The sequence below is a fragment of the Diabrotica undecimpunctata genome, chromosome 10 (genome assembly GCF_040954645.1).
Source record: "Diabrotica undecimpunctata isolate CICGRU chromosome 10, icDiaUnde3, whole genome shotgun sequence".
Lineage (NCBI taxonomy): Eukaryota > Metazoa > Arthropoda > Insecta > Coleoptera > Chrysomelidae > Diabrotica > Diabrotica undecimpunctata.
Genome location: NC_092812.1, coordinates 7,052,356 through 7,078,579, shown reverse-complemented (window position 1 = coordinate 7,078,579; position 26,224 = coordinate 7,052,356).

Here is a 26,224-nt window from a genome sequence, read left to right as displayed (position 1 = left end):
TCCTATTTTTATCAATGTTTATTTATTAGTAGTGCTAGTATAAGTAAATATTGTGTTTTAATTTTAATTCTGATGTGGATGAACGGTAATAATTAACATTTTTTCTATATCAATTAATAAAAGCAATAACTGTTTTACTGGCAGCCCGAAACACATTTCTCTAAACTTTCTACGATGCCATAATTTATTTTGTGAAAAGAAATTTACCTGTTTTGGAAACCTTTCTCGTGAAAAAGGGTGTACAAGGAATAAGCAAATTTAGGCAGACCGTCGGCCAGGAGAGTCAGGACCGAAATAGAAAAGATCCCAAATAAGGAGTGGCTAAGTGAAGGAAAGCCGAAGGGCCGCGTTTTACATTTGTATTCCGTAGTTGTTAGCCTCACAATGAAGCTTATCCCTTATCCATCTAACTGAATAGAGGAAACATTACACTAATCAAAATAATATAACTCCACTTGACACCTAGACCGGCCGTTGTATCCGATGAATGATGAATTACGCTGTTATAAAACAAAAATACGTGCTCGGGAGTAGGAATTGCATCATTTAAAGAAAACTTACAAAAAAGTTAAAACGACGCATTATACCTTTTACGACGTATTTATATACACACATGCACACACACACACACAAACAAACACATACACAAACAAACACACACACACACATATATATATATATATATATATATATATATATATATATATATATATATATATATATATATATACAGTGATGAGTGCCTTAAGAACCGGCAAAATAACGCAAAAGATAGAAAACATAATACGTTGTGAAATAAAAAGAGATGAAAGTAGTAGAGGTGGGAAATTATTGATAGAAACCTCTAATTTACATTACATTACATTAGGACTATCGATAGTTTCCCACCTTTAGACGTTAGCTTATGAGCTAGTTGACTTCAGCCATAATATTACAAGTATGACGTCGAACATTAACATTTTTTAAATTTCGCATAAAGTAAAAACTGATTGAAGACAATAAAGCAAATGTAAATAAACAGTTTAATTAGTAGTAATTTGATAATTAATTCTGTGTTGACGAATACAGAATAACAAGCTATGATAATTCTGTATTGAGAAGAGTGTATGCGACGTCTCAAATCATAGTTTATTATTGATCAATACTTTAATTTTGGATAAAAAAATACTCCTACTTAAACTGTTTTTACTTACATTACGTGATACGTATTACTATGACTGAAGTCAACCAGCTCATAAGCTAACGTCTAAAGGTTGGAAACGTTTGATAGTTCTAATGTAATGTAAAGTAAATTATAGGTTTATATCGATAGTTTCTCACCTCTACTACTTTCAGCTCTTTTTATTTCACAACGTATTATGTTTTCTATCTTTTGCATTATTTTGCCAGTTCTTAAGGCACTCATGCCTGTATATAAGTATATAATTTGTTATTTCCAGACCGTGAATTTTTAAATACAAACTTTTTTATTTCCTGGATGGTTTAGAATACGGCCGGTTTGCGCTCGACCGTTTTGCGCCCTTACTTGAAATCGACCGATTTGCGCTTTGCAATTTTCATAATAGAAATATATAACTACTATAGTTTCCTTAATCGGCCGATTTGCGCTCTCTTGCAATATAATTTTAATTTCATTTTACAATAATAGTCTGGTGAACCTGCAATGAACAAACTAACATGTCAAATAAACAGAAACATCTTTTTCCTTTAGATTTGAAAAAAAAAATGTCAAATCAAAACTAACAAAATTATTAAATTTTTCTAATACTGTCAACAGAGTGTTCTTTAATCTTTAATACCTCTGTTTATAATCATTCTACCAGGAAGTTAATTGTTGGATATAATTAGTAACTAGAATTCCCAAAATGAGAGATCGCTGGAACTAACTTTCCTTTCTACCTGATAATGCGAACTGGTAGAGATAGTTCAAACACTCCTGACCATGAAGCTGCGCGAAGGCGGAGTCAAATTCACGTAAAGGCAGAAAAGTTCTATTGTAAGTGGAATTATACAGTGCATAGTACAATGCATTTCGCATGGAAGTGGGGACTAAACCAAATTTCGTCTACTGCGCCGTGGTCAGGAGTGCTTGCACTATCTCTAACTACTTAAGTCATTAACAAAGGGTATGGTAACAGAAAAATTACCTGAAAATTTTACGTGATAATGACCATATTGATGGTCAATCATTTCTATTGCGTTCTTTGAGATAATAGGATGAAGAATTATTGTGAATCAGTGTGAGTTAGTATGAGTTAGTGATTTAAAAATGGATGTGCAAATTATTGAAACTTCGAAGGGAAAACCATGTGCATTGTATAAAGGGTATCGTATGAAAAAAACAAATAAAGATAGTTCGGTTTTTTGGAGTTATTAAGGAAGCCGAACATCTGTGTAAGCCGAGTGTTGCAGCGACAGAAGTGAAGCAGTGTGTCTTCAATGCTCGAAAAAAAAACTAGGGAAGACAATAGTTATTTGCCGATGACAAAAATATATCAAGATGAATTTCAAAGATTATTTAGTCAAGGACTTGATTTCGTGATAGACATCCCAAAATTCTCTTCAGTGAAAAGTGGTTTCAACGATTGTAGAAAACATGCGCGTGGGCTGCTCACAGATCCAGCGGCAGCATCCGAAATAGTATTTCCAAAAGAAATTATTACAATGAGCGACAAAACGAAATTTTTATTTATCGACAAGACCACTCCCTCGGAATACAGAATCTTGGTGTTTGCCAGCAACAAATCTAGGGAGATTTTGGTTAACAGTAAGGACACTGTATTTATGGATGGAACATTCAAAAGCTGCAGTAAGCAATTTAGTCAAATATATACCGTCCATATCGATATTGGTAGTACGTCAGAGGAGACAAATACAATTCCATTGATATTTGCGTTACTTCCTAACAAAACCAAAGAGACATACGATATGTTATTTTCATCAATGAAAGAGAAACTACCAAATTGGAAACCATCTCTTATAAAACTGGATTTTGAACAGGCAGTGATTGGTGCCTTAGGAAATTATTTTCCCGAAGCCAAAATTTCTGGTTGTAATTTTCATTTCAATCAATGTATATGGAAAAATGTTCAAAATATTGGACTTGTTTCTGAATACACTGACAACGAAGAGATACGTTTGCACATAAGAATGTGTGCTGCGTTAGCGTATCTATCTATAGAAGATATCGATGATGGCTGGTTATGCATTCAAGAAACCTCTCCTATTTCTGAAAAAATGGAACAGTTTTATGACTACTTTGTCAAACAATGGTTAGAAAATACTCACATTACCAAGGAAATGTGAAATTGCCATGAGCAAAGACATCGCAGTAATAACGTTTTAGAAGGTTGGAATCATCGTCTGAATACATTAATAAGACCATATCCCAATGTATTCCAATTAGTGAAGTGCCTGGTTAAAGAAGCAGAATATTGTGATCACCTTTATGATCGATTTACTTTCAATCTAGAAGGAAAGCGGAGCAAGAAAACATATATTAATGTTGATGAAAGAATATCCAAAACTTTACAGAAATATAAAGATACAAGGGACTTAAGGTTGTGTTTAAGGACATTGGCATATATCCAGAAGCTGCAATAAATAGACAATTTTTTATTCCCAAGAATTTTTTGTATTTTGCTGTATAAAAAGTTAAAAAAAACTAAAAAAAAAAACAAAAAAATTAAAAAAAAGACATAAAATAAATTAACAAATTAAAAAAAAATGAAAAAGAAAACATCTTCTAAACACGTCAATGTTTATATTATGTATAAACTATGACAGTCCTAAGCCTGAATGAAAGTGTGAAGGGAAGATGGTTTATTTTTATTTTTTTATAGTTTTATGATTTTTTAAAACTAATTTTACTATCCTAACCGTTACCTGATCGTTATGGTAGAATAAAATTAAACGTCGATTACAAGAGAGCGCAAAACGGTCGATATAAGAAGCTATACATCTCCATTAATAAAGTGTTAGAGCGCAAACCGGGCGATTTCAGGTAAGGGCGCAAAACGGTCGAGCGCATATCGGCAGACACCGATGGTTTATCGGTCTGTTGTAAATAAAATTTTTTAACTATTATTGCTTAAAGGTTTCGGATATTTGCCATTTTCAATAAGCACTTTATTTTATAAACATTACATTATAAAATTATATTTCATGTTTACACTCTTTAGAAGTTTAACGTGGATTAAAAAATTGGTATCTGACATTGACAGATGGCTTCTGGCAGGTATCTTAAAGCAGGAGTGGTTCAGGGTCGTATCTTAAAATATCTGCCATGGTACATTTAAAAACAACTCAATTTATTAAATTATAATTCATATTTTAAATATCTTTGATTTTAGTCTTATTATTGAATATAATAGTAAATACGAGATTTTCTTCATCATTTAATATTTCCCATCCAATATTATGCATGTACTGAAACAACAAGAAGAATGTTAAACTCCTGAAAATGTCTTATCTGGGACATCTAGTAAGGGAAAATCGACATAGAATACTACAACTGATCCTTAAAGGCAAAATAAAAGACCGTAGAGATGTAGGAAGAAACCAGGTTTCTTGGTTAAAAAGCATTGATGAATGAACTTAGATATCAAATGCCGGACAATTATTCCATGTGAAGACGAAGATTACAACAATTATATGCTATATCTAGTTTTGCTTTCATATATATATGGGTATAAATATAATTGTATCATTACCTACTTTACAGGGGTTGCGCAGGAGGAATCGCCAGATTATTGGATTTATCGGTTTATTAAAGTGTCGGATTAGTAAGAGTTCTTGAGATAAGCGAAATGTGGTGGCCGGGGACTCGTAAATGTAGCATATACGACCACGATGTATTCTAGTCCGGAGAAGAAAGCACTAACTCTGGTATGGCGTCGCATCCATTGTACATAAGTCTCTTGCTGTATTAAATCTGTAAGTTACATTTCGGACAGAGTCATCGTGATGTAATTCAACTCAAACCCAGTAGATATAAATCTAGTCCAAGTTTATGCGCCCACAGCCAGCAGTAGTGAAGATGACATGAGAATTTTTATGATGATATAAAGAAAGTAATGAGTCAACTGAAAAACAAAGACATTACAATAATAATGGGGGACTTCAATGCCAAAGTAGGAAAAGGTAGACAAGAAAACTTTGTAGGGAATTTTGCACTTGGACAAAAATACATTTTTCAAACTACCCAAGCGTCGTTTATATAACTAGAAGTCACCCGCAGATACTAAAGAGAAGATCATAAGAAATCAAATCGATTATATAACAATTACCGAAAGGCACCGAAATTGAATTAAAATAACTAAAACACTACCTGGAGCCGATGTCCCCTCAGATCATAACTTATTAATCAGTGACATAAAACTGAAATTTAAGAAAAGTAAAACGCCAATAACCGACTAACCGAATAAACACTGACTGTATTCGAAATAATAGTCATGAAATTACACACGAGATAGAAAAGAAGTTCAAACAATCGGAAAAAACACATAACGTCGAAGACCACTGAAATCATGTCAAAACCATTATGCAAGAAACAACTAAAAAGTATAAAACTATTAATAAGCGCAAACAACAATGGATGCCTGATGAAATATTGGGACTAACAAAAGCAGACGAAAACAGAAAAAGAAAAACATTGAAGAATACAATAAAATCCATAAAGAAATCAGAAGGAAAATCCGGGATGCAAAAGAAAAATGGTACAGCAACAAATGTCTTGAAATAGAAAAACTGCATAAAATGAACGACGCGTTTAATATGTACACAAAGGTGAAAGAAATAACTGGAACATCAAAGAATATGAAATTCCAAGCGAAATAATCAAACTAATCTACGATAACGGTAAACATTATTTTCTAAGCCTCTTCAATAAAATATACGAAACAGGACATATACCAACAGACTGGCTACTGTCAACATTTGTAATGATACCAAAAAAAATTAATGCCAAACAGTATAGCGATCATCGCACTATCAGTCTGATGAGTCAGTATGTACTGAAAATTTTCCTAAGAATACTGCACTCGAGAATTTAGAGAATTTACAAACAAAATAGAAGTACATTTAAGTGAAACATAATTTGGTTTCAGAAACAACCTTGGAACCAGAGAAGCACTCTTCAGTTTGCAGGTCATAGTTCAAAGATGTAGGGATAGAATAATTGGTATATATGTGTTTTATCGACTTCGAAAAGGCCTTTGACCGAGTAAACCATGACAAACTTATAGGTCTCTTGCAACAGGTGGGAAATGATGACCGAGACGTCAGTATTATCAAAAATTTGTATTGGCATCAATGTGCAAACATACGAATTGGAGACAACACGAAGGAAGCAGTGGAAATATGACGTGGAGTGAGGCAAGGAATATATTCTATCGCCTCTACTTTTTAATATCTACTCTACGAATTTATTTTCAAAGAAGCCTTAATTGAAGATACAGGCATTAAAATCAACGGAATTATTGTCAACAATCTCAGATATGCAGATGATACGGTACTTATTGCCTCCAATGAAGAAGACTTGCAATGACTTATAAACAGGGTAACCGAAGCATGTGATAAATATGGGCTAAAACTTAATACTTCTAAGACAAAACCTATGGTTGTCAGCAATGGAGTTACAACCAACGAACATCAGAGCGTATGGAATAGAGTTAGAAAGAGTCCACAATATTACCTATTTGGGCGCAAACGTTAACGATAACTGGGATATAAATAAAGAAATTAGAATACGCATTGAAAAAGCCACAGCCGCCTTCTATAAATTACAGAAAATTCTAATTAAGAGATATTACGTTAAACCTTAAAATCAGTTTATTAATAGGCTGCTACATTTTCTCCACATTGCTGTATGGTATGGAGAGCTGGACCTTTACAGAGACATTAATGAAAAATTTGGAGGCCATTGAGATATGGATTTATCGACGAGTATTGAGGATAAGTTGGGTTGATCGAATAAGAAATGAAATAGTTTAACCTCAAATGAAAAAGAGGACAGAAATAACAAAAACGATAAAAATTCGAAAGTTAGAATATTTCGGTCATTTAATGAAAGAGACATACAGAGAGGTATAGCCTCTTAAGAATTTTGTAAAAAGAATGTATAACTACCAGAGTTGTTGACGAGGTAACGTCACTTCACAAAATGGAATAAGTTGTATGCAAATTAAAAGAAAAAAGAAATTTTCTGTGTTTGTGCAAAGGATTGCACTAGTTTAAGGTATTTGCATATTTCTGTATCAATTTAAATGATTTTACTATTCTTCTGTAGCATTTATGCATCCCAAGTAAATAGTTTAATATTTTAGGAACAAAGTATGTAAAATTGTGTTTCCAATTATTTAAGTTTGATCTAAGGATTTTAATAAGTAATTGTATGTAATAAAATTACATTTATTACATATTCTAACTTTAATAATAAAAAAACATTCAAAATTTAAATATGGCTGCACTTAGAATAGTGGGTCTGGCGGACCCGTTTCACACATTGACGTAAGTAAAATGTGCTTACATATCGGTTAAATTACAATAAAGAGAAACTGACAAGTAAGGCATCTATTAGTTTTATCACATAATACTTCCCATTCAGATAATTAAAGTCCCTTAGCACAAAGCTGACCATTTTTATTAACGAGTGATGAATTATGTAGCAGTAGAGTAAAACGCGCACCACTTCAAGAGAAATGAACGTTTCAAGAACAAGCCGTGAAAATCAATAGAAAAATGTCAGCACAAAATTCATTCGGTTTCATTTGCGTTCACCAGAGCGTCATTTATCTATAATTTTAACTATTTTTTGTGTAAAAATTATTTTTTATACATACTAGACGACCATTAACGTTTTCTTCTTTTTTGTCCTAAATTAATTTTACTTTTTAGGCGATAAATTAAGCTTTAAAATACAAAATTAAAGTTTATATTCCCATCCTATTTATTAACTATTTATTAACTATCTGTTAAATTTTTGTATGTCGTCGGACTAAATTACATTAAACTAACATTATATCAGTGTATGCGAATGATATAATATTCTTAAAGGCCATGGCATATTATTAAACAATTTACAGAGCATTGCCAGGTTACTAAAAGATCAAATCAATAAATTTATAGCATAGTCTGAAAGGAGTGGTTTTCAATTTGCTTCATCTAAAACTCGCTGCATCATATTCTTAACTCTGCTGTACCGTTCGAGTCAACTATGCAAATGTACTGTTCGGGTCAGTATGACGCAACTATGGTTTAAGGTCCCTAATCGAAATAAAATAAGCTAATGGCGCTAAACAAAACTTTATTAACAAAAAATTATAGTTAATTAAACAAAAATAGGTTGCTAATGTAAATTAAACCTTATTAACAAAAATAAAATGCATTTTTTTTCTTTCCCAGATAGTCTAAGAACAAATTCCTACACAATTTAATTTGTTTTACAACTGGGACAGTAATAAAAAGAATAGGTTTTACAAAAATATGTTTATGACATAATATACAACATAAAATATTAGTCTTGTTATCGTTTTAGAGCAAAATTTACAGCGTGCTCGTTTAGCAGGCGGAAATGGATTGTCCATAGACGGTTCACTAGAATTTCCGTCTTCTCTACTCGCTTCTGTTCTTGTTATTTTTACCAGTTCTTGTGAGTCTTTAGTTCTTGGTAAAATTTTCCTGGAAATTATAAATGGTTTCACCAGTGTTTTTCTCAATTCCTCAAAAAATTCGCCGTCTTGTAAGTTTGTTGGTGTTCCATTGGGGATTTATTGACGTCTACGAAACAAACTCATTGTAGGCAGAAATTTCCAGCAAATTATAAAAAACAATCATAGGCCAGCGATTAGTCTTCCGCTTACATGTATATGTACCAACAAGCTGATCTAGAGTATCCACTGCTCCCTTAATGGAGTTGTAATCTAAAATAATTTGGGGATTTTTGTCACTAATAGTGTTATTAATTCTATTACTAATAGTGTTCATTTTGGCTCCGACCAAAAGCCACGACGATGAAGAAGTAGAAATATTTTATGATGAAATAAGAACAGCTATATACAAATAAAGCAAATTACGAAATACTATTAGAAGATTTTAATGCTAAATTGGGCAAAAAAGAGGAAGATTACAAACATTTAATTGGTAACTATGGCTACGGGAAAAGAAACGATAGAGGAGAAATGCTTCTCAATTTCATGAATGAACATAACATGTACTCAATGAACTCCTTTTTCAATAAAAAACCAAGCAGAAAATGGACATGGATGAGCCCCGATAAAAATACAAAGAATGAAATATTAATAGATTATATCTTAACGAAGAATAGAAACCTAGTAGAAGACGTATCAGTATTAAATCAGTTTGACCTAGGAAGCGATCATAGACTAATAAGAACAAAACTAATAATTAACAAAAACTAGAAAGAAAAAGAATACATGAAAAAAGATACAAATGGACATCTGAAGAAATCAAAAATAGTAAATTTAATAAAAAGATAGCGCATGCATTAAATCAAGTTAGCATGCAGCAGATAAACTCCAATGATATTGATGATATAAATAACCTTATTACCGAAACAGTGAATAAAAGCCTTCTGCAACTGAAAAAACCAAAAACAACATACAATGAATTAGACAAAGAAATATTACAACAAATAAAAAGAAGGAAGATCTTAAATAAATCTAACAAAAGGGGAACCGACGAATATAGAGAACTTAATAGGCAGATTAGAAAAGGAATCAGACAACAAAAAAGAAAAGAAAACGAAAAATTAATAACAACAACTATTGAAAAAAATAAGAGTATGAAATGCCTCAGACCGACACTAGGACGACGTCAGATGATATCATTAATGGGAAAAGACGAAAATGAAATCACAACTAGAGAAAACATACTGACACGAATAGAAGAATTTTACACATAACTTTACAGAACACATCAACAAGATGATGAGATGAGACCAGCACGGAAATTAATAAAAAATGTTGGATCAGAAATAATGCCAAAAGTAACAATTTCAGAGGTAACTATGGCATTGAAAAACATGAAGAGAAATAAAGCTGCAGGAGAAGATAATATTACCACAGATATGATATTAGAAGGAGGTAAGGAACTAATTGCAATTGTAACTAAGCTTGTGGGCAGTTGCTTACATCAGGGCAAAGTCCCTAAGAGCTAGAACAACTCTAAAGTAATCCTATTACACAAGAGAGGTGATGAGTCGAAAATTGGAAAACTACAGACCCATCAGCCTACTGTCACACCTGTTTAAAATAAAAGTCATAACTACTCGACTAACAAGGAAATTAGACGAATACCAACCATATGAACAGGCAGGTTTTAGAAAAGGCTATTCAACTTCCGATCACCTGTTAACCAAAAAAATATTAATAGAAAAATGTAACGAATACAAGTTTCCAGTTTTCCTAGCATTTGTAGACTACGAAAAAGCTTTCGATACCATAGAACACACGGCCGTAATAAACGCAATGCAAAATTGTAGAATAGACAGCAGATATATTAACTTAATAAAAGAAACTATGAACCAAGCTACAGCTACATACTACCTAAATGAAAATGAACACACGAACCCTGTACCATTAAACAGGGGAGTCAAACAGGGAGATACTTTATCACCCAAACTGTTCACCTTAGTTTTGGAGGACGTTTTTAAAAACCTAAATTGGAAATATAAGGGAATAAACATCAATGGCCGCTACCTCAGTAATCTACGATTTGCAGATGACATAATCCTGATAGCTACTGACCTACAAGAAATGCAAACCATGCTTTTAGATCTACATACCGAATATTCTAAAATAGGACTGAAAATGAATTTAAACAAAACAAAAGTCATGCACTCCGAAGACACCGTGACAATAATAAACGATAAAGTTATAGAAAAAGTTGAAGAATATATATACTTAGGACAAAAAATAATACTAAATAGGAAAATTCAAACTGCAGAAATAAAAAGAAGAAGAAAGTTAGCTTGGGCAGCATTCGGTAAACTGAACTATATACTCAGAAATCAACAAATTCAATTACATCTTAGATCTAAAGTTTTTGATGCATGCATTATTCCGATATTAACTTATGCGGCACAAACATGGACAATCACAAAAAAGAATATGAATATACATAGAGTTACTCAACACGCGATGGAAAGAGCAATGCTAGGTATATCACTTAAGGACAAGAAAACAAACACATGGATAAGACAGAAAACCAAAGTCACCGATGTGGTGCAAAAATCAATAAAGTTGAAATGGGAATACGCTGGACATGTAGCTAGGAGCGATATAAACAAATGGCACAGATCAATTTTAACCTGGAGATCATACCAACACAAAAGACCCAGAGGCAGACCTCCTATGAGATGGAGAGATGATCTGAAAAGGACTGCCGGAAAAAATTGGCTACAAGTAGCGTACAATAAAAAACAATGGAAAGGAAGACTTGAAGAGGCTTATGTTCAGATGTGGACGTAAATGGCTAGACGAAGAAGAAGATCACTAATAGCCTTATTATGATGCAAAGTACTCATAAGAATATACCCATTTTTCCCAAATTTCACGTATTGCAAGTTTATCAATACGTCTATTATCCTGTCTAGTAGTCTTGTTATCAAAACGTATTACTTGCGAAATTTTTGTAAATACTTTCAGGGACATTGTTGCTCGAAATACACTACGCCCCGTTTCTTCATTCCACAAACTTTTAGTTGATTCGCCATGGGACTTAAAAACTCCAGCTAACAATACAAGACCAATGTATACCTAAATACTAATTTGATTTAAGTCTTTCCAGTTGATTCCAAAAACACGCTGTCCTTCCATGTTGGTCATATTTATAATTTGGTTTGCAACTATGTCAGAAAAGAGTGCGTCAAATAAATTTTTGATATCGAAAATTCGTGCACATGCATACTTTGTAACACCTGGAGCATAATTTATAACATTGGCTGTGGAAAAACGACCACGTTGATAAGGAGGATCGAGAGACCACTGGATATTACCGTTTTTTGAAAGAACTGTTACAGAAGGTTCTACAGGATGTTATACATAGAATGGAACAGTAGAATCATCACTACTTTCTTTCTCACTCTCACTACTTGTATTGTTTTCTGTTTCTGATATGCACTCATCACTCTCTGATACGTTCGACAGCTCGCGAAGCTCATCTTCGGTTAGCATTCTTCGATACGACATTATCAACCTGCAAACATAGACTGAAATTTGAAATGTAAATGAATGCGCTTGCGCTTGGCATATCAGTGTCCTACCAGTCTACAGTCTACCACTTGTCTATCACCTCCACTTCCTTCTACGAGTTACAGTACAATGACCGCTACCATCCAGTAAGTTCCACCACGTGGATTCCAACACGGGGCTACCGCTTGAACATTCTGGACTAAATTGCGACGTATTGAACAGCAAGATCAGCAATTAATAAATTATAAAACACCATGTTAAAATCAATATTTTTCAGTCTGATTAATTAAAAGTCTGATTTAAAATATAGTCTGATTTAAAATATAGTCTGATTTAAATTATTGTTGTTGTTACTAAAATCTTTGTAAGTCGAAATAAAAGTTTTAATTGTGAAGTTCAGTTTTTAAAAAAGTGTTTTTCCCAAGAACATTCATAATTGGCGCAGAGTCAGTACGGAAGTGGAAGAGTCTTTATAGATCCTCGTCACTTTCAAGTGTTTGTCCACTGTTCCAAGAACCAGCCCCAGGGAAACCGTCTGCAGAGTTCACCCGAGGGAATTAGAGAATTAGAAGTTAGAAGAAGCCTTCAGGAGCAAAGGAATGCACATCGGCATCGTCTTTATCCTGTAAGCGATTTTATTATTACTTAGAATTAAGAAGATTAGATTTTGAAAGAATTTTTAATAAATCAGACTCCTCTGAGTCCTTAGATTGAATCAGAGCTAAATTAGAAGATAAATAAAACAAAGATTGAATAGATTAACAAAGATTAAAGTAATTTAAAAATATCTCCTCTAAGTCCTTAGATTGACTTTAGAGTCAGATTTAGACAAAATTGAATAGCTTAATAAATACTATATATTAATAAACATAGAGATTAATAGATAGAAAATAAGTAGATTAAGATTTATATATTTATATATTGATTATTGAAAATTACTATACCGATTTGACTATTGACTATATATTATATTGAAAATTTTTAAAATATGGCAGTTCCACAATTTGACGTTAAAAATTTATGCATTCTTCCAAATTTTGACGGAAATCCAAATGAATTACATGAATTTATTAAAGTTTCTACAATACTTCTAAACCATTATTATGACAGACTTAATGCAGCTAATATACAAAACAAATTTTTGCTTCATGGTATTATCAGTAAATTAACAGGTAGAGCCAAGGAAGTTATATCTGTATATGGATGCGAAAGTTGGGATGAAATAAAAAACGCATTAATTCAAAATTTTGGAGACCAGAGAGACGAAAATTCGCTTACAAGGGATCTAGTAAATTTAAGACAAGGCTCAACAGAATCTATTATGCATTTTTACGAAAAAATCATGGGACTTTTAAGCTGTATTAATAATTACCTAGAATTACATACCATAAATGCCGATATTAAAAGGAGCAAACAAGAATTTTTCCGTCAACAAGCTCTTACAACATTCTTAGCAGGCCTACGAGAACCAATGGGCTCTGTTATCAGAGCAATGAGACCAGGAAGTTTAGCCACGGCAATACAGTACGTACAGGAAGAAAATAATGTTCGATATCTTCAAAAAAATCAAATAAGTCAACCTTCAACATCAGGAAGAAGTGAAAATTATCAAGAACGCCGACCTCAGAGACAGCAGATGCCTGTACAGATCCAAAAACCATTGTACCAACAGACAAATTTTGCACCTCCACGATGGCAGCAACCAATGAGACAATTCTATCCGCAGAATCAATTTCAGCAACCACATCGGCAACAAAACTTCGATCAATTTAGACAAAATTCAAACCCTCCAGCATTCAGGACCCAGAACCAGTCAAATGTATGGGCACCCAAACCTGGACAGTCAAAACAGTCTAGACCAACACCTATGAGTGGAATATCAGAAACCACAACCAGAGGCCGTCCAAATTTTACACCAAATTACCGAGCACAGCCAAAATTCACCGTAGAAGAACTTTACAATATACAATGCCACGGAGATGAGCAAGAAGAGAATGCCAACTACAATGATTACTACGAACCTGAATACGACAATTTTCTACAAGATACATACGAAAATCAACCAACCGAATACGAAGAAAACGTAAATTTTCGAGAGGACCCACCAGAAGCAATCGGAACGTAATTGAACTTCATTCATTTCCCGACAAGAAGGAGCTACCCTACATCGAAATCTCTAAGCCTTCTTTACGACTTTTAATCGATACAGGATCCACAAAGTCATTTCTTAACCCAGAAATAGCTTCTTCATATTTTCCAAGTTATATAAAACATGAACCCTTTGTCGTCACATCAATTTTTCAAAACTATTCCCAAAAATATTGTGCCGAAATCCCATCATTTTCAGAATTTAATTCTGACAGCAAAATGAAATTTTACCTCTTTAAGTTTTACAAAACTTTCGATGGTCTTATTGGCCTCGACAATCTAAAACTCTTCGAAGCCCAATTAAACTTCCCTAAATCGCTTCTAGTTACAAAAGATTCTACAATCCCCATTAAATATTACGAAACAAATAAAACACAATTTTATTCCATTCATTTGGAAGCAAATTCTATTAGCCAAGTGAAAATTCCTGTCAAAGAAGAAAAAGGAACCATCATTATTCCTACCCAAAAAGTACAAGGCGTCGTAGTACGAGAAGCCCTTACTAACGCCGAGAACCACCTCGCCTGGACCGAAATTGCCAACTTCACGTCAGAACCCATTCATCTTTCTCTTATGGAACCACTCGAAAGCAATAAAATAGACATTCAAGATTTCCATATATATTCCATGGAAACAACCTCCGGACCAGACTACAGACAAGATATCGACGACTTAATTAAAACCGAACATCTTAACGAAGAATAAGAGGAACAAGTTCGCCACCTATGCCGAAAATTCTCCGATATATTTCACCAACCAGACACTCCTCTCAGCTTTACTAATGAAGTTAAACACCACATCAGAACCAAGGATGAAGAGCCTGTATATACGAAATCATACCGGTATCCGTATGTGCACAAGGAAGAAGTAAAGAAACAAATCTCTTCAATGTTAGAGCAAGGGATCATTCGACCAAGTCAATCGCCATGGTCCTCGCCTATTTGGGTCGTGGCAAAGAAACCAGATTCATCCAGTAAAATAAAGTGGAGAATAGTAGTAGATTATAGAAAGGTCAATGAGAAGACAATTGACGACCGATACAGAATTCCTCACATTAGCGATATTTTGGACAAATTGGGAAGATGTCAATATTTTACGACCCTCGACTTAGCAAGCGAATTTCACCAAATCGAGATGGCTGAAGAAGACATTCTCAAAACAGCATTTAATGTGGAAAATGGACACTATGAATATTTAAGAATGCCTTTTGGACTTAAGAACGCTCCGTCCACGTTCCAACGTATGATGGACAACGTATTGAAGGGACTTCAAGGAGAAATATGCCTCGTCTATATGGACGACGTAATAGTATATTCAACATCACTACAGGAACACATAGTAAATCTCACAAAAGTATTTCAACGACTAAGAGAAGCCCGACTAAAAATCCAAGTCGACAAATGCGAATTCTTAAAAAAACAAGTTAATTTTCTAGGACACGTAGTCACACAAGAAGGCATAAAACCGAATCCAGCGAAAATTGAAGCAATAGAAAAATACCCAATACCGAAAACAGCAAAAGAAATAAGAGGATTTCTTGGACTACTGGGATATTACAGAAAGTTTATTCGAGACGTCGCAAAAATCACGAAACCTCTAACAAGATGCCTGAAAAAGATGCAAAAATCGAACATACACCCGAATTCGTAGAATGCTTTGAAACATGCAGGAAATTATTAATGAATGAGCCGTTATTGCAATATCCAGATTTTTCCAAACCGTTTAACCTCACAACAGATGCCAGTAACTTCGCTATCGGTGCAGTACTTTCTCAAGGACCAGTTGGCAGTGATAAACCAATTGCCTTTGCTTCCAGGACACTAAATGAAACCGAAACCAAGTACTCCACAATAGAAAAGGAAATGTTAGCAATGGTGTGGGCAACTAAGTATTTTCGACCTTACCTATTTGGAAGAAAATTTAAAATACTTTCAGACCACCGTCCTTTGCAATATCTATTCTCCCTAAAGGAACCCAACTCCAAACTAGTACGTTGGAGATTAAAATTAGAAGAATTTGACTACGAAGTAATTTACAAAAAAGGCAAAGCTAATACAAATGCGGACGCACTCTCTCGAATCGAAATACACACAAAGGAAACTAAGGACATCGATTCACAAATTAAGGAAGTCTTTGATGATTTAGTAGACATGGAAGACGATGGATGGTCAACGACTAATAATCCAGATGCGGATCGAATAATCGACGAGATTGTAGAAGAAAAAGCAACAGAATTAATTCCAGAAAACATCCCAGAAGATACTGTTGAAAACGAAGATCAAAACATAAACGAAGACGGAAATGAAACAATACATACAGCAGTAGAAAATCCAATTCTTGGTATACCTATTTCGGAAAAACCACTTAACTTCTACAATAACCAAATTATAGTCAAAATCGTCAACTAGAATCCACGACCTCCAGCAATTATACAAACCTTTCCGAATAAAAGACGTTATCATATCCAGCTGTCGAAAGATCAGTTAAAAGCTGATACCATAAAAATTTTTAAGGAACACCTCAACCCGAAAAAGAAATATGCAATTTTATTTGAAGCAGAAGAAGAAATTTTTGCAGAAATTTGCGAAATTATCAGGAAAACTTTTAAAAACAACGCATATGACTTAGTAAAGTGCAATCTTTTATTGGAAGATGTTAATCTAGAAGAACAACAAAAAGAGATTATAAAAAACTATCATGAAGGAAAAACGAACCATAGAGGAATAGCTGAAACAGAAAGTCAAATAAGGAAACGATATTACTGGCCTAATATGAAGAAGGACATAGAAGATATCATAAACTTTTGCGATATATGTCAAGAAAATAAATACGACAGACTTCCTCCCAAACCAAAATTTATGGTTACACCAACTCCCACTAAACCACTGGAAATAGTTCACATTGATTTATTCCAGGCTGATGGACAGAAGTTTCTAACCATAATAGACGCATTTTCGAAATATGGGCAAGCCTACCCAATAAATGGAGGAAACGCAATCAATGTACTCAACGCCCTATTGATTTATATAACACATCATGGACTCCCAACAATGATAGTAGCCGATAATGGTACGGAATTTAAAAATGGAGTAATACAAGAATTTGTAGACTCTCATAAAATCTCAATCCACTATACAACACCAGAGAATCCGCAATCCAACGGGATGATTGAGAGATTTCATTCTACGTTAATCGAACATCTTCGAATCCTAAGGAACACCAAAGCAAAGCTCTCGATTAAAGAACAAATGCTATACGCTATAATTGGGTACAATAATTCCATACATTCAGCAATGAAGTTAAGACCCATCGACATATTAAACGGACATATCGACGCAAAAGATCCCTTTGACGTTGACATACAGAAAGTAATACTGAACAATTATATCCAAAATCATAGAGAGATAACAAAGGAATTATACAAGGAAGTAAACCAGCAAATACAAGAGAATAAAAATAAAGTCATTGAAAATAGAAATAAATCGAGACAAGACCCTATTACGTATAAACCAAGTACAAAAATCTATACACGAAAAACAGTTACCAGAAATAAATTACTTCCGCGATATTCCGCAAAACATATAAAAAGAAATAACGAAGTGACTGTAAAAACATCAAAAACTACAGTTCACAAGAAAAACATAAAACACCAACCTAAATCAAAAACTAATTCTGAACCTTCCCCACAGGATCACCCTGACGACGGGAGAGGAAGTGAAGATCAAGGACCTGAAAGACAACTCAGGAATAATTCCCCTCAACCTGGGACAAGCAAAGATTCATACTAGTACACACGATTTTATACACCTTTTTCAAACTACTACCAATAAAAGAAGAATTTGACAGAATTGAAACCAGTACGACGCAAAGACCACAGCAGTTCAAAATGGACTTAGCCATTACCTTTTTCGTGTAAATTGATTGAAAATGAAAATTTATCCTTCATTTTCTTGTCCTATCTTATTAATCTTAACTTATCCGTCCAAACTTATCTCATCAATCTTCCGCCCAGATACAAATTCAAAACCCCAATTCAGAGTTACATAAATTCAAGGACAACCATCCCAGAGCAACCGCTAATGCTTCCCAAAATAAGGACCATAGATATTCAAACAGCGATTAAATTCAAATCATTAAGGATTTGAATCATCAATTCTCTAAGGAAGATGAACATCTAGAGACAATTAATCCGAAATTATGGAACCATAGCCATAACCATTTTTGGATGACTCCTTTATATATCTTTATTACAATAATCTGCCTCTATATAAAAAACAAATAACAAAAAAACCCAACTCTAGCGACGAAACTCCAGAAGAAGCCAACTCAACAGTTCTGTTCCGGCGGGCGTAATTTCGGCCGGTAATCCCTTGGCCTACCTGCATAAATCAAGGGGTACCATTTATGACAGGGGTAATTTCGGCCGAGGGGTTGATGTTTACGATGAGATTAAAATATTGGTAATTACGCTTCATAGTTTCTGTAAAATATTAATTGTGTATTTATTTGGAAATACCTAATCCTGTGTACCTGTCGGAAATACCTTTAATTTACTTATCTCTTTATTCTAATAACTATGTTGTACCTACTTAAGATTATTCCTTTAAATGTATAAAATTCACAAATAACAGGTATAAAATTATTATAGCTAGTCAGTATTATAACTTATCTTGAAGCTACTAGTCGATAGAAAGCATAAAATATATTATTTGTATACGATGGCATCTGTTTCAGTAATTAAGAGTTCACGCGGTTGTGACTTACTAGTTGTAGAAAAGTTTCAGTTTTGTAAACAGGACGTATTAAAAAGTGGTGAAGTACGTTGGAGGTGTATAAAGAAAAATTTAAGATGTTTAGCCAAACTGTACACTGTTGGTGCGGAATACACAGTTACTAGAAGTGAATTAATCCACAACCACGAGTCCGATGAAACTACGTTGGAGAGAAAAATAGTGACGACTTCATGCAAGCGCAAAGCTGAGGAAGACATATCGGAGAAACCTTCAAAAATTATTAAAAGCGTTCTTTCAAATCATTTGCCAGAGAATTTGTCATCGATAGATGTCAGTCTAATAAGAAGAAATTTGTACAACAGCCGCCGTAAGCTCTTACCAGCCCTGCCTAAGGATATTCACGATGTACATTCTGTACTCGATAGTTATGGACCGAAAACCACAACAGGTGAAAATTTTTTGTTTATTAACAGCACAGCTGATAATATCATTGTTTTTTCTTGCCATACAAATATAATAAGTTTATGTAAAATGAAAGATTTTTACATGGATGGCACATTTTCTTATTGTACAAAATATTTTTATCAGTTATTTACCATCCATGGACTGGAAAATGGGCATTATGTTCCTCTTTTGTATTGTCTGTTGCCCAATAAGACCAGTGACACATATATGAGACTTTTTCTGTTGGTAAAATCTAAAATTTTTGAACTTTATAATATTGTTTTTGAACCGAAGGAGGTATTTGTGGATTTTGAAATCGCAATTCATAACGCATTAAAAGTTGTCTTTCCCAAAACCAAACTAAATGGTTGTAGATTCCACTTGCACCAGGCGTGGTATAGGAAAATACAATCATTAGGGTTAACCCAAATGTATAAAGATAAAAACTGCGAGGAAAGCAAATGGCTTACTCATACTTTTGGGCTAACTTATTTAGACCCCTCTGAAGTTGAAGATTGTTTCATATTTGATCTCATGTCATACAAACCGGACCATAAACTTATAGATAAATACGCAGACTATTTATTAGAAAACTACATAGCGCCAGAATCTCATTTTCCACCAAATATATGGGCATATGAAAACCCATCAATTAAAAGAACCACAAATTCCTGCGAATCATTCCATTCGCACTTTAATTCTAGTTTTTATTCAAGTCACCCTTCTATATTTATTTTTATAGAAAAATTAAAAGATTGTCAGATCGATGCATATTTAAAAATAAAAAATTTAAATATTCCAGCAAAAATTAAAGACAAACAAGTAAAAAACAAACTAAAATTTATCGAAAACATGGTAAATATGCTTCGATCTGACAATATTTCTAGAATTAATTTCGTTAAATCTGTATCACATCAAAACGTTTTTTAAAAATTTATAGTTTACTTAATTTATAGAAATAAGTTGATGTAATAATTTTATTGAAATAAAGAAATATTTTAATATAAAGCATTCTGTTATTTTATTTGATTTGCGGCCGAAAATACCTATGAGATAAGGAAGCAACTTAAAACCTCCGGCCGAATTTACCTACCGGCTTTTAGTACCTGATCTTTTTCCGGCCGAAATTACGTCCGCCCTTCTGTCCGTCCCTCACAAAACTTCTTCAGGGGATGGAGTAGTTACAGTACAATGACCGCTACCATCCAGTAAGTTCCACCACGTGGATTCCAACACGGGGCTACCGCTTGAACATTCTGGACTAAATTGCGACGTATTGAACAGCAAGATCAGCAATTAATAAATTATAAAACACCATGTTAAAATCAATATTTTTCAGTCTGATTAATTAAAAGTCTGATTTAAAATATAGTCTGATTTAAAATATAGTCTGATTTAAATTATTGTTGTTGTTACTAAAATCTTTGTAAGTCGAAATAAAAGTTTTAATTGTGAAGTTCAGTTTTTAAAAAAGTGTTTTTCCCAAGAACATTCATAATTTACGTGACGTGCCCTTCTAAATGACATCGTCCAGCTACACTACACATTTTTTACAAGTTCTAGCTTGCAGAAACTTGTTTCTATTTATAGACGTACCTGACTGACAAAATGTTACAAAATATATAAAATACTGCCAATTAAACATACGTACACAGGTAATATTTAACGGTTTAAATACGTGGATCATATTGACCCGAACGTACTATAGGTAACAATTTCATTTTTCTCTCGTATGCAATAAGTTGATTTTTTATCTCGTATGCAATTTAAAGACCTCATATTAGGTAATAAAGCCACGAAACACCAAAACGTTACGCAACATAATAATTTACAAAATAATAAATATTTTTTTTTTGTCAAATAGACCCGAACAGGACAGCAGGGTTAAAGAGAACAAAGCAGATAAATGAAAAACATAATTTAATATATGCAAAATCTCAAAAAAAAACTAAACTTCTTGAAATGTGTTTCTGGTACTAACTGGGAAGTAGACGGTAGAAATCTACTCACATTATATAAAAATCTGATCCGCTCCAAGATCGATTATGTATAACATGCTTACTCGTCTGCTTCAATAACAACTCTAAATATGTTAGATACCATTCTAAAAACGCTCTTAGAATAATATGCGGTGCATTTAGAAAAACTCATATCATATCCAGTCTTCAGACCAAACTCAATTGACTACCATTAGATTTAAGAATAAAAGACAGCTACACTACACATTTTTTACAAGTTCTAGCTTACAGAAACTTGTTTCTCGGGATTCCACTTCGGTGCCTGAACGAGTAAACATCGTTTTTGCCGTTCTCGTAATTTACAGTGTTTATAATAGTTTTTAAACTTGTTTTGCGATTTATACTTGTTCCAGACAATAACAAAGTGCAGTGTAACTATATACGTGTACTTTCGCGGGTGCATATAATCGCTAAACTTGTATAAACAATATTTCATTAAGTGCATTATAACCTTACAAGAAAATAACAACATTGTTGGACATTACACTAGTTGCTCCATATTTAGGCAACTTCCATCACTATGGTGTATGATAAGTTGCCGCCTTCTGACACTCAACAATGAATACAAACAAATTGCAAGAAGCTGTCTTTGACTACGAGGATGCTTCAAATCCAACAATGTCAACAAACCAAATTGTAACCAACACAAACCCAACCACCAACAGTAACATATCTTACACGGCTGCAGTAAAATCAGCACCTAGACCAACGTTCCCAAAAAAGGATCAGGCTGTGGTTCTTCATGCCGAGAACAGTTTAAAGCTATACGATTATGTACATGCAATCGGAACTATCATTGGGGCCAAGAACATTTGCTTCGCATCCAGGATATCGAATAATAGGGTATGTATTTACTTATCTAATTCTGAACTTGTCGAAAAATTGATAAAGTCTCATCCATTCATTCAAATTAATACATTTTCACTAAATATTCGGAGACTTATATCTCCAACCAAAAGAATTGTTATTTCAAATATATCACCTTTTATTCCTCATGATCTAGCTGAAAATGCTATAAAAAGTCTTGGCTTACAACTAGCATCCCCCATATCGTTTCTAAAAGCAGGTATCCCTGGAGATGAATACAGTCATGTTTTAAGCTTCAGGCGCCAAGTTTATATATTTCCCCCTTCTGATAACTACGAACTACAAACATCAATAACTATTCCATATGATGGTCATGAACATAGAATTTTTCTTTCTACAGATAGAATGGAATGTTTTATCTGCAAGCAAACAGGACATGTTGCAAATAACTGCATTAATCCCCCATCGGTCATTATTCCTATACAGTCAGAAACCCGAGCTCCCATTTCTAACAATGAACCTAGCACGAATACAAATGAAAGCGTCCAATCATCTCAAGACATTCCAGTAATAGGCCAAAAAAGACCTCCTTCGGAATCACTTAATGACGAATCTAGTCTTCCTACAACTCCGTTAGCTGAAACCTCTGAAATGCAACCGCCTTATATCTCTAATGAATTAACTAAAAGAAAATCCAAAAAGAAAAAGCGAAAAACGGATGATACCAGTATCTCTGATATTACTAAACTTGACATTACCGAATATTACAACAAAAATCCACAAAACAATATACTCTCCTTAAACGATCTTTTTGCGTTTTTAGAAAATACTAAAGGCAGCAGTGACCCCTATCATGAGGCCCTAAAGTTTACAAACGACATCAATACACTCCTTACCAATTTGATTTCTATCTACCCGCATCTTTCTCAAAGGACAATAAAAAACAGATTTACACGATTAATGAAAAAAATCAGACATCAATGCAATGCTAAATCTGCAGAAAATAACGATACAATAACATTACCATGTCTTTCACAAACAGATCCCAGTGACGATGAATCTTACTCTGATACTTCCCTTGCCTCCCAAAACTCTTTAAAATAATCTTTCTCTTTAATACAATGGAATTGTGATGGGTTTTACGCCCGTCTAGAACGCATCCAACAACTTATCCAAGAGACCGCTCCAGATATTCTTTGTCTACAAGAAACAAATTTAAAGGAAACCCAAAATCCGTACCTAAAAAATTACATAGGCTATCATCAGATTAGATCCACACCCCTGCGCGCAAGTGGCGGTACTTCTATTTTTATATCGTCAGATATATATTCCGAAAAATTTAACATCACTTCTAATTTAGAAGTAGTAGCTGTTTCATTCTGGTGTCCTCATAAAATCACTATTTGCAATATATATTTACCACCTAATAAGGGGATAAATCATACAGAAATTTCTAAACTAATAGCAGAACTCCCACCCCCATTCATCCTCGTAGGAGATTTTAATGCTCACAGCACAATGTGGGGATCTAACAGCACATTTGGCAGAGGAAAAATTATAGAAAACATAATTAGCAATGAAGATATATTTCTACTCAATACTGGTTGTAGCACCCACTTCAATATATCTTCAGGAACTTTCTCAAATATCGATCTCAGCCTTTGTGATCCAAAACTAGGTCCATCTCTAACATGGTGTCCTCTAGATAGTCTTTTCGATAGTGATCATTTCCCTATATTAATCTCAGACAATAAACCCAAATCGTACAACCCAATAAGTAAATGGCGTATTGCACAAGCGGACTGGATGAATTTCAGTCTAAACGTCCGAGATCAAGTCAATTCAATTAAATATGAATATAACATAGACCACTTAGTTGATCAGTTCACTACTTGCATAATTAACTCCGCTCAAAAATATATAGGAAAATATTCTGTTAAACCTACACGAAAATCAGTTCCTTGGTGGAATGACTCCTGTGCTGTAGCAGTTCGTGTATGCAAGAAAGCTCTGAATAAGTATAGACGAACAAGAACTAATGAAAATCTTATCAAGTTTAAATTAGCTAAAGCTAAATCAAAACGTATCATAAAGGAAAGCAAAAAGACTTCATGGAACCTTTATATCAATTCTATTTCTTCCGACACACCTCCAAGCCAAGTTTGGAACAAAATTAAACATATGAAAGGTCAAAGCACCGCCTACAAAATCCCCGCCTTAATTCATGACAACAAAATAGTGACTCAAAGTCAAAGTATTGCCAAGATCTTTGCGCATCACTTTCAATCGAAAACGCTAAACCAAAATAAGTCTCCTTTACACTCTTTTAACATCGCAAGTGGTAAAACTAACGATATTTCCAACCCAATAAACCTACCCTTTTCTAAACAAGAATTGACTTTAGCTCTATCCACTACAAAAAACTCAGCTGCTGGCCCTGATGACATCCCCTCAATTTTCCTCAAATATCTCCATGAAGAAACCATAAACAAATTGCTTGAGTTGTACAACCTAATCTGGTATCGACAAGAATTTCCTTCCAAATGGAGGGAATCCATTATATTTCCTATCAAAAAAAGCAGCTCTCTTCCCAACTCTCCAAACTCGTTTAGGCCAATCTCCCTAACATGTACCCTTTGCAAATTATTGGAAAAAATGATCAATAAGCGATTAATATGGTATCTAGAAAAAAACAATATCCTTAACCCTGCTCAATCAGGTTTTAGACCTAATAGAAGCACCACTGATAATTTAGTGATCCTACAAACAGATATAGCAAATGCTATGGCCTCCAAGCAAGACGTAATTGCAGTAATTTTTGATATAGAAAGTGCTTTCGATACAACATGTAAGTCGGTTATCCTTAAAAAACTGGTAGAAAATGATCTTACGGGCAACATATTTTGCTTTATAAACAACTTTTTAAATAACAGAAATTTCAGAATCACAGTTAACGGAGTATTATCCGACAAATATGTCACTGAAAATGGTGTACCTCAAGGTTCTACTTTGAGTTCTACCCTCTTTCTGCTAGCCATCAATGATATTTGCTCTCATATAAAATCTCCTGTTAAATTTGCCCTATACGCAGACGACCTTATTGTATACTGCCAAGGAAAATCCACAGCTGCAACCTCATCTTTATTACAAAATTCTGTCGAGTCCCTTACTACATGGTCCGAGAAAACTGGCTTCAGGTTCTCTTCCAATAAATCCAAAATAATTAAATTCACCAGGAGATACAACAGCACAGAAATACCCAAAATAACACTAAACGGAGTAAGTTTAGAGTCAATTGATCATTACAAGTTTTTAGGACTAACTGTCGATAACAAACTCACCTGGCGACGTCATATCGATGAAATAAAAGGCATCTGTTTAAGCAGAATGAATTTGTTAAAGACATTGTCCCACCATCAATGGGGTGCCGATGAAAGTGTACTACTCAAAATATATCGAGCTATAATCCGATCCAAATTAGACTATGGTTGTATAGTTTACTTGTCTGCATCCAATAATTTATTACAATCTTTAAACTCTGTTCACAACACTGCTCTCCGAATTTGCTTAGGAGCTTTTCGATCCAGTCCCGCTGAAAGTCTCTATTGTGAATCTCATGAACTCCCCCTTTACCTCCGGAGGCAGCAACTACTCCTATCTTATGCTAGCAGAATTTCGTCGAATCCGACTAACCCTGTATTTAATCTTCTGACTTCGCCAAGACCTGGACTCGTAATCTCGCCCAGATGTATACTTTCAATCCCACAGATCCTACAACCCTTGTGCCAAGACACAAAATTATCTCAAACAATTGCATCTATAAAATCACAATCCCCGCCATGGTCTAGAACACCTCCTTTTA